Raw genomic sequence first — 12,792 nt, 5'->3', positions numbered from 1 at the left:
TGGAGGGGGAGGACGTGGAGGGGGAGGACGTGGAGGGGGAGGACGTGGAGGGGGAGGACGTGGAGGGGGAGGACGTGGAGGGGGAGGACGTGGAGGGGGAGGACGTGGAGGGGGAGGACGTGGAGGGGGAGGACGTGGAGGGGGAGGACGTGGAGGGGGAGGACGCGGACCTGTCCTCGGGCCTGCGCAAAGGAGCTTTTAGGTGGAGTGCAGTGCGCGCAGTACTGGCCCCACCCTTTACACCCATGGTTCGTGTGCCGTGGCCAAGCAAGCTGGGACGTGGCAGCGAGGTCCTTGGGTCGTAGGTTTTATATCGGAGTGGCCTTCTCCTATTTGTTTGTGACCTACACTAAAACACCCCACAATTTATCTCCTTTAAAACATATCTATATACTATATAAAATGACGTAATCTGTCAGTTATAACCCCTCCCTCTCCCAACCCATCTCCTCCCTCATAAAGAATAATATATGTAAAGAATTATATATAGTAATAAAAAGAAGAAAAAGAGAAAAAGAGAGTGTAGTATCGTGGATTGCCTGGTATAATAGTATAAATAATTTGGGGAGAATTTGGTGAGATTTAGGGTAGGTTACATACATACACATATTTTAAAACAGATCTTATTTGAAAGACTGAAGAATTTACATTGCAGGATCTCTGTTATTTCACCAGTAGGTGGTAATGGCTCATAAAATGTTTGACCATCGTCTTGCTGGAGTCAGGCTGTCTATCAAAGTGCAAAGTGCTTACAGAAAGGGTTTTGTTTATCTAACAACTTGAGCAGAAGGAAGAACTCCTGTTGTTTGCTGGAGAAGGTGGGGGGGGGGGGTTTCCAGTCACATGAGTCACATGGGGCTTTCTGGGAGCTAGTTGGATGGAGGGAGAGAAGAGAAGCTCTCTCAGTCAGTGTGTGTGGGACTCTGAACAGTGCAATCCAGGAAGAACTGATGGTAAGTTCCAAAGCAGTGGATGGCTGGAAGTGCTATTTGAATGATGTTTCTCTTGGAATAAGAGGAACAGAGTGGAGCTTTGTGGTGGCCTGGAGGAAGAGGTTACCAAGTGGAAAACCATGATGGGACAAGTTTCATCAACAAGATGCTGAGGTGACTAACGGTAAATGTATCCTACCTTTTAAAGACTCTGACCTATTTACTTTAGAATAAAATTTCTTAAGTGATTCATTTATTTCTTGATGTTTATAACATTTACATCACCTTTGTTGACCTCACCAAAGTCTTCGACACCGTGAGCAGGAAAGGGCTTTTGGCGAATACTAGAGCGCATCGGATGTCCCCCAAAGTTCCTCAACATGATTATCCAACTGCACGAAAACCAACAAAGTCGGGTCAGATACAGCAATGAGCTCTCTGAACCCTTCTCCATTGACAATGGCGTGAAGCAAGGCTGTGTTCTCGCACCAAACCTCTTTTCAATCTTCTTCAGCATGATGCTGAACCAAGCCATGAAAGACCCCAACAATGAAGACGCTGTTTACATCCGGTACCGCACGGATGGCAGTCTCTTCAATCTGAGGCGCCTGCAAGCTCACACCAAGACACAAAAGAAACTTGTCCATGAACTACTCTTTGCAGACGATGCCGCTTTAGTTGCCCATTCAGAGCCAGCTCTTCAGCGCTTGACGTCCTGCTTTGCGGAAACTGCCAAAATGTTTGGCCTGGAAGTCAGCCTGAAGAAAACTGAGGTCCTCCATCAGCCAGCTCCCCACCATGACTACCAGCCCCCCCACATCTCCATCGGGCACACAAAACTCAAAACGGTCAACCAGTTTACCTATCTCGGCTGCACCATTTCATCAGATGCAAGGATCGACAATGAGATAGACAACAGACTCGCCAAGGCAAATAGCGCCTTTGGAAGACTACACAAAAGAGTCTGGAAAAACATCCAACTGAAAAACCTCACAAAGATAAGCGTATACAGAGCCGTTGTCATACCCACACTCCTGTTCGGCTCCGAATCATGGGTCCTCTACCGGCATCACCTACGGCTCCTAGAACGCTTCCACCAGCGTTGTCTCCGCTCCATCCTCAACATCCATTGGAGCACTTTCATCCCTAACGTCGAAGTACTCGAGATGGCAGAGGTCGACAGCATAGAGTCCACGCTGCTGAAGATCCAGCTGCGCTGGGTGGGTCACGTCTCCAGAATGGAGGACCATCGCCTTCCCAAGATCGTGTTATATGGCGAGCTCTCCACTTGCCACCGTGACAGAGGTGCACCAAAGAAAAGGTACAAGGACTGCCTAAAGAAAGCTCTTGGTGCCTGCCACATTGACCACCGCCAGTGGGCTGATATCGCCTCAAACCGTGCATCTTGGCGCCTCACAGTTTGGCGGGCAGCAACCTCCTTTGAAGAAGACCGCAGAGCCCACCTCACTGACAAAAGGCAAAGGAGGAAAAACCCAACACCCAACCCCAACCAACCAATTTTCCCCTGCAGCCGCTGCAACCATGTCTGCCTGTCCCGCATCGGACTTGTCAGCCACAAACGAGCCTGCAGCTGACGTGGACTTTTACCCCCTCCATAAATCTTCATCCACGAAGCCAAGCCAAAGAAGAAGAAAGAAAATCATTTTTAATTATATTAATCGTTGATACCTCCTCTGCTTTCAATTGCTAAGCAAATACTTCATGCAATCTTTCATCTAACTCATAATATCTGTTTAGTTCTTGTTATTGGGTAAAAGCCTAACCCACCCCCCTGTCATGATGTCACCCTTCCATATATATATATTTTTTTATATTTATATAAAAGACTTAATTGTGTGACTGCATACACAACAGTGGCAGTGAGGATGGGATTCGAACCAAGCCTTTTCTGTTCTACATGTTTGTAATGTATTATATTGTTTTTTATTAATTAGTTGTCTGTTTTTCCTCAGAGCTTTGAAGGTCTTTTCTCAAAACCATTATTTCTTGTTCCAATCTACCTCTTTTGTATACTCCTTCTTGATTTTAGAATAAAGCTTATAATTTGACCTCTCAAATATGCTTTCAAAGAATCCCATATCACAAATTTATAATGCATAGAGTTCAAATTTACATGACAAAATAACTGTATTTGTGCTCTTATAAAATCATGGAAATCTAGTCTTTTTAATAGTAATAAGTTCAATCTCCATCTATAAACTGATTTCTCTTTGTCTGTCATTGAATCAGGTAGTCTTCGACTTCCAACTTAAGTGAGTTATGTCCACCCGCACATACGACCAAAATTTTTTCAAAATCTTTATTAAAACTACTGTACAAGTACATATTTTGTATTAAAAGTACTGTATACAGTGGTCCCTGCTCTCAGCAGCAGCCCAAAGTCGCCATTTATGACCAAACTACCCGTAAAAGCAAATGATCAGACAAAATTCTCACTTTATATTCTTTGTCTAATTAAAAATAGGTCAATTCTGGAATAAGACATCTATTTGAGTAAAAACAATAATATAGGGCCCATGATACAGTGGCACTACAAAAAGAAAGGAACATGTCTGCACCAAGCTGAGTGAACCAGTAACCGACTCTTCATTCAAAAATCCCACACGACAGAAGCAATACTGCAAAGCCCCCTGTGAGAGATGGGAAAACTGATCTAAAATTATGAACATGAAGGAAACTAAAATTCATACATCAGTTAATGGCTGTAACCAGTACAAGCAGGATGAGGTTGGGGATTAGGATGCAGGAAAGCAGAGTCAGCACGATTAACATAAGAATCTTCTACTCTTTGTGACAAGAGCCAAGACTAAGATAAGGAGTGGTAAGGAACAATAGAATGTAGGAAGTTGAGGTAGTCTGGATCAGATAAGTGTCTCCTAGCCCTGGACAGAAGTACCAAGTCCTACATATCTAATTAGCAACCCTTACATAGATTTATACATATTAAATTAGCCAACCCTAGACAGAATGAGGCAACTCTGCATACCAAGAGACTGTAGCCCCGAGAATCAGGAAGGTGTGAATAAGGACAATAACATGAAGGGACACCGACAGGACACCCCCTGGTCCTCCAAGTATACTGAAACTGCACGTAGGCAGGAAGGATTGCCTAATGCCAAACCTCTCCAGCAGGAGGCAGAAGAATGTAAGGGGGAGGGTATTCCTATACTGAAATCAACTGTATAAAAGTTGGGTGAGCCCCAGTGTATGTGTGTATTCCCAGGGTAAGGGGAAGCACCCAACTTTGCATTGTTGTTGTAATAAATGTTCTTTGTTCTCAATATTTGTCTCGAGCAATTTCTTTAAAGGTACTTCTGTTTCTAACACCCCCTATCCGCCATGCTGGCTCACAGGAGTGACGTCAGCGCACAGTCTCAGGAGCGGCTCTCGCTTCCCACTCTTCTCAGTGAGGAGGCAGTCTCTGCACCATTGTGTGTTAGGCTGTGCCATTCAGCCCCTTGTGTACAGGACCGGACCATATGGCTGCACCCCCCCCTCCCCGAGAATCACAAACAGTTCTCAGTCTTTGTTTTAGAGTCTTTCTAGGAGGGTGACCACATTGCTGCAATCGAGGAGCAGGGAAAGGTTCTGCACCGTCTAAGTGACACAGTTTCAAACGGTCCATAGTGAGTATGTCCTGTCTACCCACAACGTCCAGAGTAAAAACCACCCCATTCCTCTTAAGCACTTTAAAATGGTCCATCATAAGGGTATTGTAAATAGGTTCCTTGCTGGCCCCTCCTGATGAAAACAAAATCTGCCATTTTCAAATCTTCTGGGGCATGGCAGGGTGGCGTGCCGTGTGAGGTAGTAGGGAGTGGCCGTGGCTTTGGCTGTACTGTTCCTTAAATGCTATAGGATGTCCATGGAATTGGGTTGAGGTTCAGTGGAGCTGAAATGGAGGTCACCTACAATGGTTAGTGGGGTCCCGTAGACAATCTTGGCCAACGAGGTGGGGAGTCCTTCTATTGGTGCTGTGCAGATGCTGAGCAGGACCCATGGGAGTTCATCCATCCAGTTCAGGCCCTGGAGTCAAGCTTTCAGAGACATTTTCAAGTGGCAGTGAAAGCGCTCCACCAGTCCGTTCGCTTGGGGGTGGTAGGCAGTCGTGTGGTGCCATTGGCTACCATAGAATTTTGATAGTGTTGACCACAGGGAGGAGGTGAACTGAGCTCCTCAGTCAGAGGTAATATGTGAGGGAAAGCCAAAACAAGTGACCCACTACAACATGAATGCTCTCATGCAAGTCTCTGTGTCATAGGATGGAATAGGGACTGACTCTGGCCAGCATGTGAAATGTTCAACCACAGTGAACAGGTACCTCATCCCTTGGTTGATTGGCAGTGGTCCTACGATGTCCACGTGGATATGTTGGAATCTATTTTCCGAATTTGGGAAGGGTTGTAACGTTGCCTTGGGGAAATCGCTGGATTTTGGCACGTTGACATTGTATGAAGGTCCACGCTCAGAGAGAGACTTCATGGCGTAGTCTGTGCCATATGAAGCGATCTGAGACGAGGAGGACCATTGATCGTTGCGAAAGTCCATGAACTTGGTTGAACACCTGGCATCTCCAAACAGTGGGAAGGATGGGCCTCAGGTGGCCAGTGGACATGTCGCAAAGGAGTAGTGGTTCTCCTGGTTCAGAGCGAACTCCTGTACCTGCAGACCTGTGATGGACATGCGCTTGGCCTGCATGTCTGCATCCTTGGCCTAGTCCCTGGCGAGTTGGACCAGGTCGATACCACCCGTAACCTCGGAGATTGTTGGGCATGAGAGTTCATCTGCTACTACATTGGACATCTCTGCAACGAGTCGGATGTCTGTAGTATGTTCCGAGATGTAGGAAAGGTGGTGTTGCTGTCTGGCCGACCATGGGTCCGCAATTTTCCCCAGCGCTTGCACCAGTGGTTTGTGATCTGTGTATGCCGTGAATACCCATCCTTCTAAGATGTACCTAAAATGGCATATGGTCAGGTACAAAGCTAGCAGCTCCCGATCAAAAGCGTTGTATTTATGTTCAGGTGGCCTCAGGTGCTTGCTGAAAAAAGCGAATGGCTTCCATTGTTGATCAATCCACTACTGCAGTACTACATCAACCACTCACTCGGAGGTGTCGATTGTCAATGACAAGGGGAATCTGTGTCTGGGTGGGCGAAGAAGGTGGCTTAAGACAGCGCTGTCTTGCTTGCGTCGAAGGCTTGAAGTGCTTCAATGGCCCAGGTGAGAGTCTTCTTGATTTGATGAGGTTGAACAGTGGTTGCATGATGGCTGCTGGTCCTGGGAGGAAACGATGGTAAAGGTTCACCGTCCCTACGAATTTCTGCAGTCCCTTGAGAGAGGTTGGTTTGGGAAAACTCTTGTCGGGCAGTGGCGTGGCTCATGTGCTGGTGATATGATGTCCCAGCATTTAGCTGGGTTGATCATTAACCCATGAGCCTGAAGCTTGGTGAAGAGCTGCCGAAGGTGTTCCCTGTGTGTTTCTGCATTGGGGCTGGCAATTAAAATATTGTCTAGATAGACGAATATTCCATCGAGGTCCCAAGTCACCACATCCATCAGGCATTGAATGTCTGGGCTGCATTTTTTAGGCCAAAAAGCAGAAGCACGAATTTGAAAAGTCTGAAAGGGGTTATAATGGCAGTGTTTGGGGTGTCATCGGGGTGCACTGGGATGTGATATCCTTTAACCAAATAGACTTTAGAGAAGATCTGAGTTCCCTACAGTCAAGCAGTGAAATCTTGCACATATGGTATTGATTCCGGCTATAACTGTGGCATCATTTAACTGCTGGTAGTCTCCACATGGGCGCCATCCTCCAGAGTTCTTAGGTACCATATGTAGGGGGGAGAACCAAGGGCTGTTCAAGTGGCGGATGATAACCAATTCCTCCATGGTTGTAAACTCAGTTTTGGCCAGGAGAAACTTGTCCTGGGTAGTCGTCTTGCCCTCGTGTAAACTGGTGTTCCAGTGGTATCAATGAAGTGCTGCACACCAACGTAGATTCCACGTCATGGAAATTCGGGGGTAGCAAAGATGGGAAATCGGCCAGTAGGGAGATGCACTCATGGAATGAACTCCCATCGGCTGGAAATTTTGTTGGCGTACGGTGAGGGGAAGGTTGCTCTGTTCACTAGGCGGCACCTGGTCAAATCCACCAGCAGTTCATTGGCCTGCAGAAAGTCCACCCCTCTGACTAGTACGGAGGTGCACAATTTTAAGAAGGAAATTACCTCCCTGATAAAAGACCCTCAGGGATGTGCAGAACAATTAGATTAATTTTTGGGACTGAATATATATACCTGGGATGAATTAATATCGATCTATTCACTTTGGATGAGCGTGGAATGATTCGTTAGGCAGGGATTAGAGTCTGGGATAGGGAACACCAAGGGGGAACAGAGGCGATACCTGGGGAACTTAAATTCCCCCTGGTAAACCCAAATTGGGATAAGAATACTAATGATGGTCAAATAAAAGGAATGAAGTAGTCTGTTCCAAAAGGATAGAACTTTAAGAAGGCATTTGAGGTTCCCCAAGGTCCCGAGGAGACTCCCTCTGCATTTCTGAATAGATTGCGTCCAGCCATACAGCAATATGGGGGGTTGGATATAGAATCCCCAGCAGGTGAACAGTTGGTATTGACGGGCTCTGTTACTAATTCAGCCCCAGATATCAGGAAGAAATTACAAAAGACAGAGAATTGGCATGAACAGGGAATAACACACCTTTTACAGATCGCACAAAGGGCATACGTCCAGAGGTCTGAAGAGAAACAGAAAGAAAAGGCTAAGATTTTGATGCAGGCAGTCAAGGAAGTTGTGGAGGGACAGCAGGGAAAGGATAGGAGCTGTGTGCCATCTCCTGGACGCCGGGAGTGGGGAAGTAGAGACCAGTGCAGAGGCAGGGGTAGAGGAGAATTCCGGGGACGACGACCATTCCTAGGACTCTGTGGAGACCCTGGTAGAAATTGGGAAACATGAGCATTAGTTTGCTATTATTGTACAAAGGAGCCTGTTCGGCTCCGAATCATGGGTCCTCTACCGGCATCACCTACGGCTCCTAGAACGCTTCCACCAGCGTTGTCTCCGCTCCATCCTCAACATTCATTGGAGCGACTTCATCCCTAACATCGAAGTACTCGAGATGGCAGAGGCCGACAGCATCGAATCCACGCTGCTGAAGATCCAACTGCGCTGGGCAGGTCACGTCTCCAGAATGGAGGTCCATCGCCTTCCCAAGATCGTGTTATATGGCAACCTCTCCACTGGCCACCGTGACAGAGGTGCACCAAAGAAGAGGTACAAGGACTGCCTAAAGAAATCTCTTGGTGCCTGCCACATTGACCACCGCCAGTGGGCTGATATCACCCCAAACTGTGCATCTTGGCGCCTCACAGTTCGGCGGGCAGCAACTTCTTTTGAAGAAGACCGCAGAGCCCACCTCACTGACAAAAGACAAAGGAGGAAAAACCCAACACCCAACCCCAACCCAATTCTCTCCTGCAACCGCTGCAACCGTGTCTGCCTGTCCCGCATTGTACTTGTCAGCCACAAACGAGCCTGCAGCTGATGTGGACATTACCCATCCATAAATCTTCGTCCGCGAAGCCAAACCAAAGATTGTACAAAGGAGGGACACTTTAAGAGGGAATGCCCAATGTGAGCCAGGGAGACGCGATCTTACGCACTGATGGAGGCAGATTATGAATGGGGGGGGGTCACGGTTCTCAGTCAATACACACCGTGGGGCTGCACGGAGAACCATTGGTAAATTTAAGCATAGGACTCCACAGTGACAAGATGACTTTTCTAGTAGATTCTGGGGCAGCCCGGTCTAGTATTTTACAATGGCCCAAGGGTGTTAAAACAGAAGGGACAGTGATGATTTCAGGAGTGGGAGGAAGAGATTTTACGGTCTTGATCCTAAAGAATGTAAGGAAACAAATGGGAGAAAAGATAATAACAGAGGATATTTTACTAGTTCCCCAAGCTGGAGTTTGCTTGTTGGGACGGGATTTACAGGACCAATTGACTATAGGTACCAGATCACAGGGATCAGGTATTGGGGTTCAATTTTATGTACTAACAGAGTTGGATCGGGATCTAATAAATCCTAGAGTATGGGCAAAAAGTGGCAATAGAGGAGGGTTAGATGTTCCTCCCCTGCAAGTTACTTTAAAAGACCCTGACCAAGTAATTAGACGAAAACAGTATCCAATTCCTATGGCTGGCCGAAAGGTGCTCCAGCCAGTAATTCACCAATTGGTGAAAGATGGTATACTCAAACCTTGTATGTCACCTTTTAATGCCCCAATTTTACCTGTCCAAAAACCAGATGGTACCTATCGATTAGTGCAGGATTTGAGGGAGTTAAACAAAATTATTCTCACCCGTTATCCGGTTGAACCTAACCCCCTATACGTTAATGGGTAAAATTGATCCCCATAGTAAGTGGTTTAGTGTAATTTACCTCAAAGATGCCTTCTGGACCTGTCTGTTGGCAATAGACAGTAGGGACATGTTTGCATTTGAGTGGGAGAATCCTTTTACAGGACGGAAAAATCAATACTGGTGGACGGTCCTTCCCCAGGGTTTTACAGAATCACCAAATTTGTTTGGCCAAGTTTTAGAACAGGTACTAGATGAGGCCCCTCGGAGAGAGGACTGTCAATTAATACAATATGTTGATGATTTATTAATCACGGGAAAAAGTATGATGTGGCTAAACAATACACTGTTGAATTTTCTAGGGAATAAGGGTCTTCGAGTGAGCGAATCAAAGTTACAATTTGTTCAATCTGAAGTTAAATACTTGGGTCATCTGGTTAGTCAAGGAATAGGAAGATAAGTCCAGAGAGAATACGCAGTATTCTGCAGATCCCGCCTCCAAATAGTGCTCGAGTACTTAGGAAATTCCTTGGTTTAGTGGGATACTGTAGAATTTGGATTGAGAATTATTCTTGCCTGGTCAAATTTCTTTATGATAAACTTGCGACTCTAGGGTGTGAAACTGTTGTCTGGACGGAGGAGGAGATTAAAGATTTTACCTTGGTGAAACAGCGTCTTATTAGTGCCCCAGTTTTGGCTTTACCGACCTAAATATGCCATTTGACCTATATACCAATGCGAAAGACGGTGTGGCCATGGGAGTATTAACGCAAGAGAGGGCAGGCTTTAGACAACCAGTTGCCTTTCTGTCAAAAATTTTAGATCCTGTTTGTCATGGTTGGCCAGAATGTGTGTAAGCAAATGCAGCCACTGCTATTTTAGTCGAGGAAGGACGAAAGATTATGTTTGGTGCCCCGATGATAGTTCACACCCCTCACACAGTCCGCACCATTCTCTTACAACGTGCCGGAAGGTGGCTTACTGATTCTAGAATTTTAAAGTATGAGCGATTCTTATGGATAGGGATGATTTGACACTGATTATAAACAAAGAACAGAATCCAGCCGCTTTCTTGGTTTCTCCAGATTCTGATACTGTCCCCAAGGATTTAGAGCATGTATGTTTAGAAATGATAGATTTACAGACTAAAATTAGAGATGATTTAAGTGATGAACCTTTACGGGAGAGTGAAAGATGGTTTATTGATGGATCTTCCAGCTGCATTGATGGCATTCGGTATAGCGGGTATAGTGTAGTGGATGGGAATGAAGGAGTTGTGATTGAAGCCAGTCGTCTTCCCGGTCATTGGTCGGAAATTCCTGTGAATTAATATGCCCTCTGTAGAGCTCTCCAGGGTTTAGAGGGAAAGGTGGGCACAATCTATACCGACTCAAAGTATGCTTTTGCTGTAGTGCACACCTTTGAAAGATTTGGAAAGAGCGAGGAATGATAACTAGGAAAGGACAAAAGTTGATTCATGAAAACTTAATTGTTCAATTCTTAGATGCTCTTATATTACCTGAGGAGACAGCTGTAGTTCATGTATGGGTCATCAAATTATTGACAGTCCTGAAGCACAGGGGAACAGACGGGCAGATGAAGCTGCCAAACAGGCTGCACTCACAGAAAAAATAGACATGCAGCTGTTACTCCCCACCCCACGAGGTTCAAAAGACTCCCATCTTTTCACGGGAAGAGGAGGTTTATATGAAAGACCAGGGAATGCGTCAAACTCCCAATGGGATGTGGTGGACGGCAGAGGGACGCCAAGTACTGAACAAAGCCTTGGCTCATCAGATTATCGATCAGCTCCACCAGCAGACAGATTGGGGAACACAGGCACATGTTGATGCTTTTGTACGGTCCTTTAATTGCTCGGGAATATACACCATAGCCAAGCAAAGTACTTGTGGGTGCCCAAACTGTCAGCGAGTGAATAAGAAAGTCATGTGCCAGGTAATGCCTGGCAGTTGCGATATAGCCATACGCCCGTTTCAACGAATACAGATTGACTTCTCGGAATTACCTTAGATAGGGGTTTATAAATACCTCCTGGTGATGGTGGATCATTTTACTCGATGGGTTGAGGCTTTTCCGACCCCTAATGATCGTGCTAGCTCCGTTATCCAGATATTACTAGAGTCTGTTATTCCGCGTTATGGCATTATTCAAACCATTGACTCAGATCGAGGTACACATTTTACCTCTCAGGTACTCCAGGGTGTGTGTAAAACCCTGGGCTCAGGGTTGAACTTTTTACTGGTGACTGGAGGTGGATACACACAGCCCTTATAGCAGTTGGACTCGTTATTTTAGCCATCATGATACTTCCCTGCCTAATGATGTGTGTGCAGTGTTTAATTCAATGGACCCTTCGTCAGATCACTACAACCCAAAGGATGCATGTTTCCCAAAATCAGTCTGATGATGTTGAGATTGCAGTTCGTTTGCTGACTCGCTGTGAAAAAGACCAAGCTTCCAGTTGAGAATTTACTAAACATAGCTAAAGAAAAAGTGTGGATTGTGAGAGATAATCGAATATAGGAAGTAAAGCTAGTATGAATGAAATAAGGAATACTAGACTAGACGAGAGGAAGTTAAGTAAGTGCTGAGTAGGGATGTGAGGAAGGATTACGCAAGTATCATAGAATAAGGGTCTTATAGTGAAGACAGAATTAGCAAGTTCTGCATAGAATTAGTAAGTCCTGGGGGGGTTGAGATGTGTGAATAAGGTCAAAGGCAGATTCATGACTAAGGACAATGACATGATGGGACCCAAACAGGATACCCATGGTCTTTCCAGTTTACAGAAACTGCAAGTAGGCAGACAGAATCACCAAATGCCAAACCAATCCAGGAGGCAGAAGAATGTTAGGGGGGGAGGGTACCTCTACACTGAAATGAACTGTAAAAAAGTTGGGTGAGCCCCAGTGTATATGTGTATTCCCAGGGTAAGGGGAAGCACCCAACTTTGCACTGTTGTACAATAAATGTTCTTTGTTCTCAATTTTTGTCTCGACCAAAATCCGTGAAGGCACTTCTGTTTCTCACATTTGTGAGGTGTCTGAGGTGGTTTGTTATGTCATCAATGACCTTGATAAACTTCTACCATGGAGAGCATTCTGCTTGGTTACATCACGGCCGGGTACGGAGGCATCAACTCTCAGGACAAGAATAAACCCGAGGGTTGTTAACTCAGCCTTGTGACATCACAGGCACCAGACGTCACCCCTCCGTGAGGTGTCCACCCTCGATCCTCAAAGACCCCCAGCACCCAGGCCATGGCTCGCTTCACTCTGCGACCACTGGGACAAAGGTGCAGGAGCCAAAAGACGTGCACTCAACCTTACATTTCGCGCACTTTCCTTTTAATTGAGTGATGCTGCGAGATGCATGTTGGATGCTGTTGCAAAACCCAACTTTTTATGACTGGTTCATACAATGAATTC

General features: G+C 45.9%; 1 protein-coding gene across 2 annotated transcripts in view; it reads right to left on the bottom strand.

Moving 5' to 3' along the window:
• polr1a (RNA polymerase I subunit A) overlaps positions 1 to 12,792 on the bottom strand; it is a 217,102-nt gene that overhangs the window by 203,566 nt on the left and 744 nt on the right. The gene's annotated exons all lie outside the window — the stretch shown is intronic.

This window comes from Narcine bancroftii, chromosome 3, assembly GCF_036971445.1.
Source record: "Narcine bancroftii isolate sNarBan1 chromosome 3, sNarBan1.hap1, whole genome shotgun sequence".
In the NCBI taxonomy this organism is placed as follows: domain Eukaryota; kingdom Metazoa; phylum Chordata; class Chondrichthyes; order Torpediniformes; family Narcinidae; genus Narcine; species Narcine bancroftii.
Note: the sequence above shows the minus strand (reverse complement) of the source record. Positions and strands in the feature narration are given on the sequence as shown.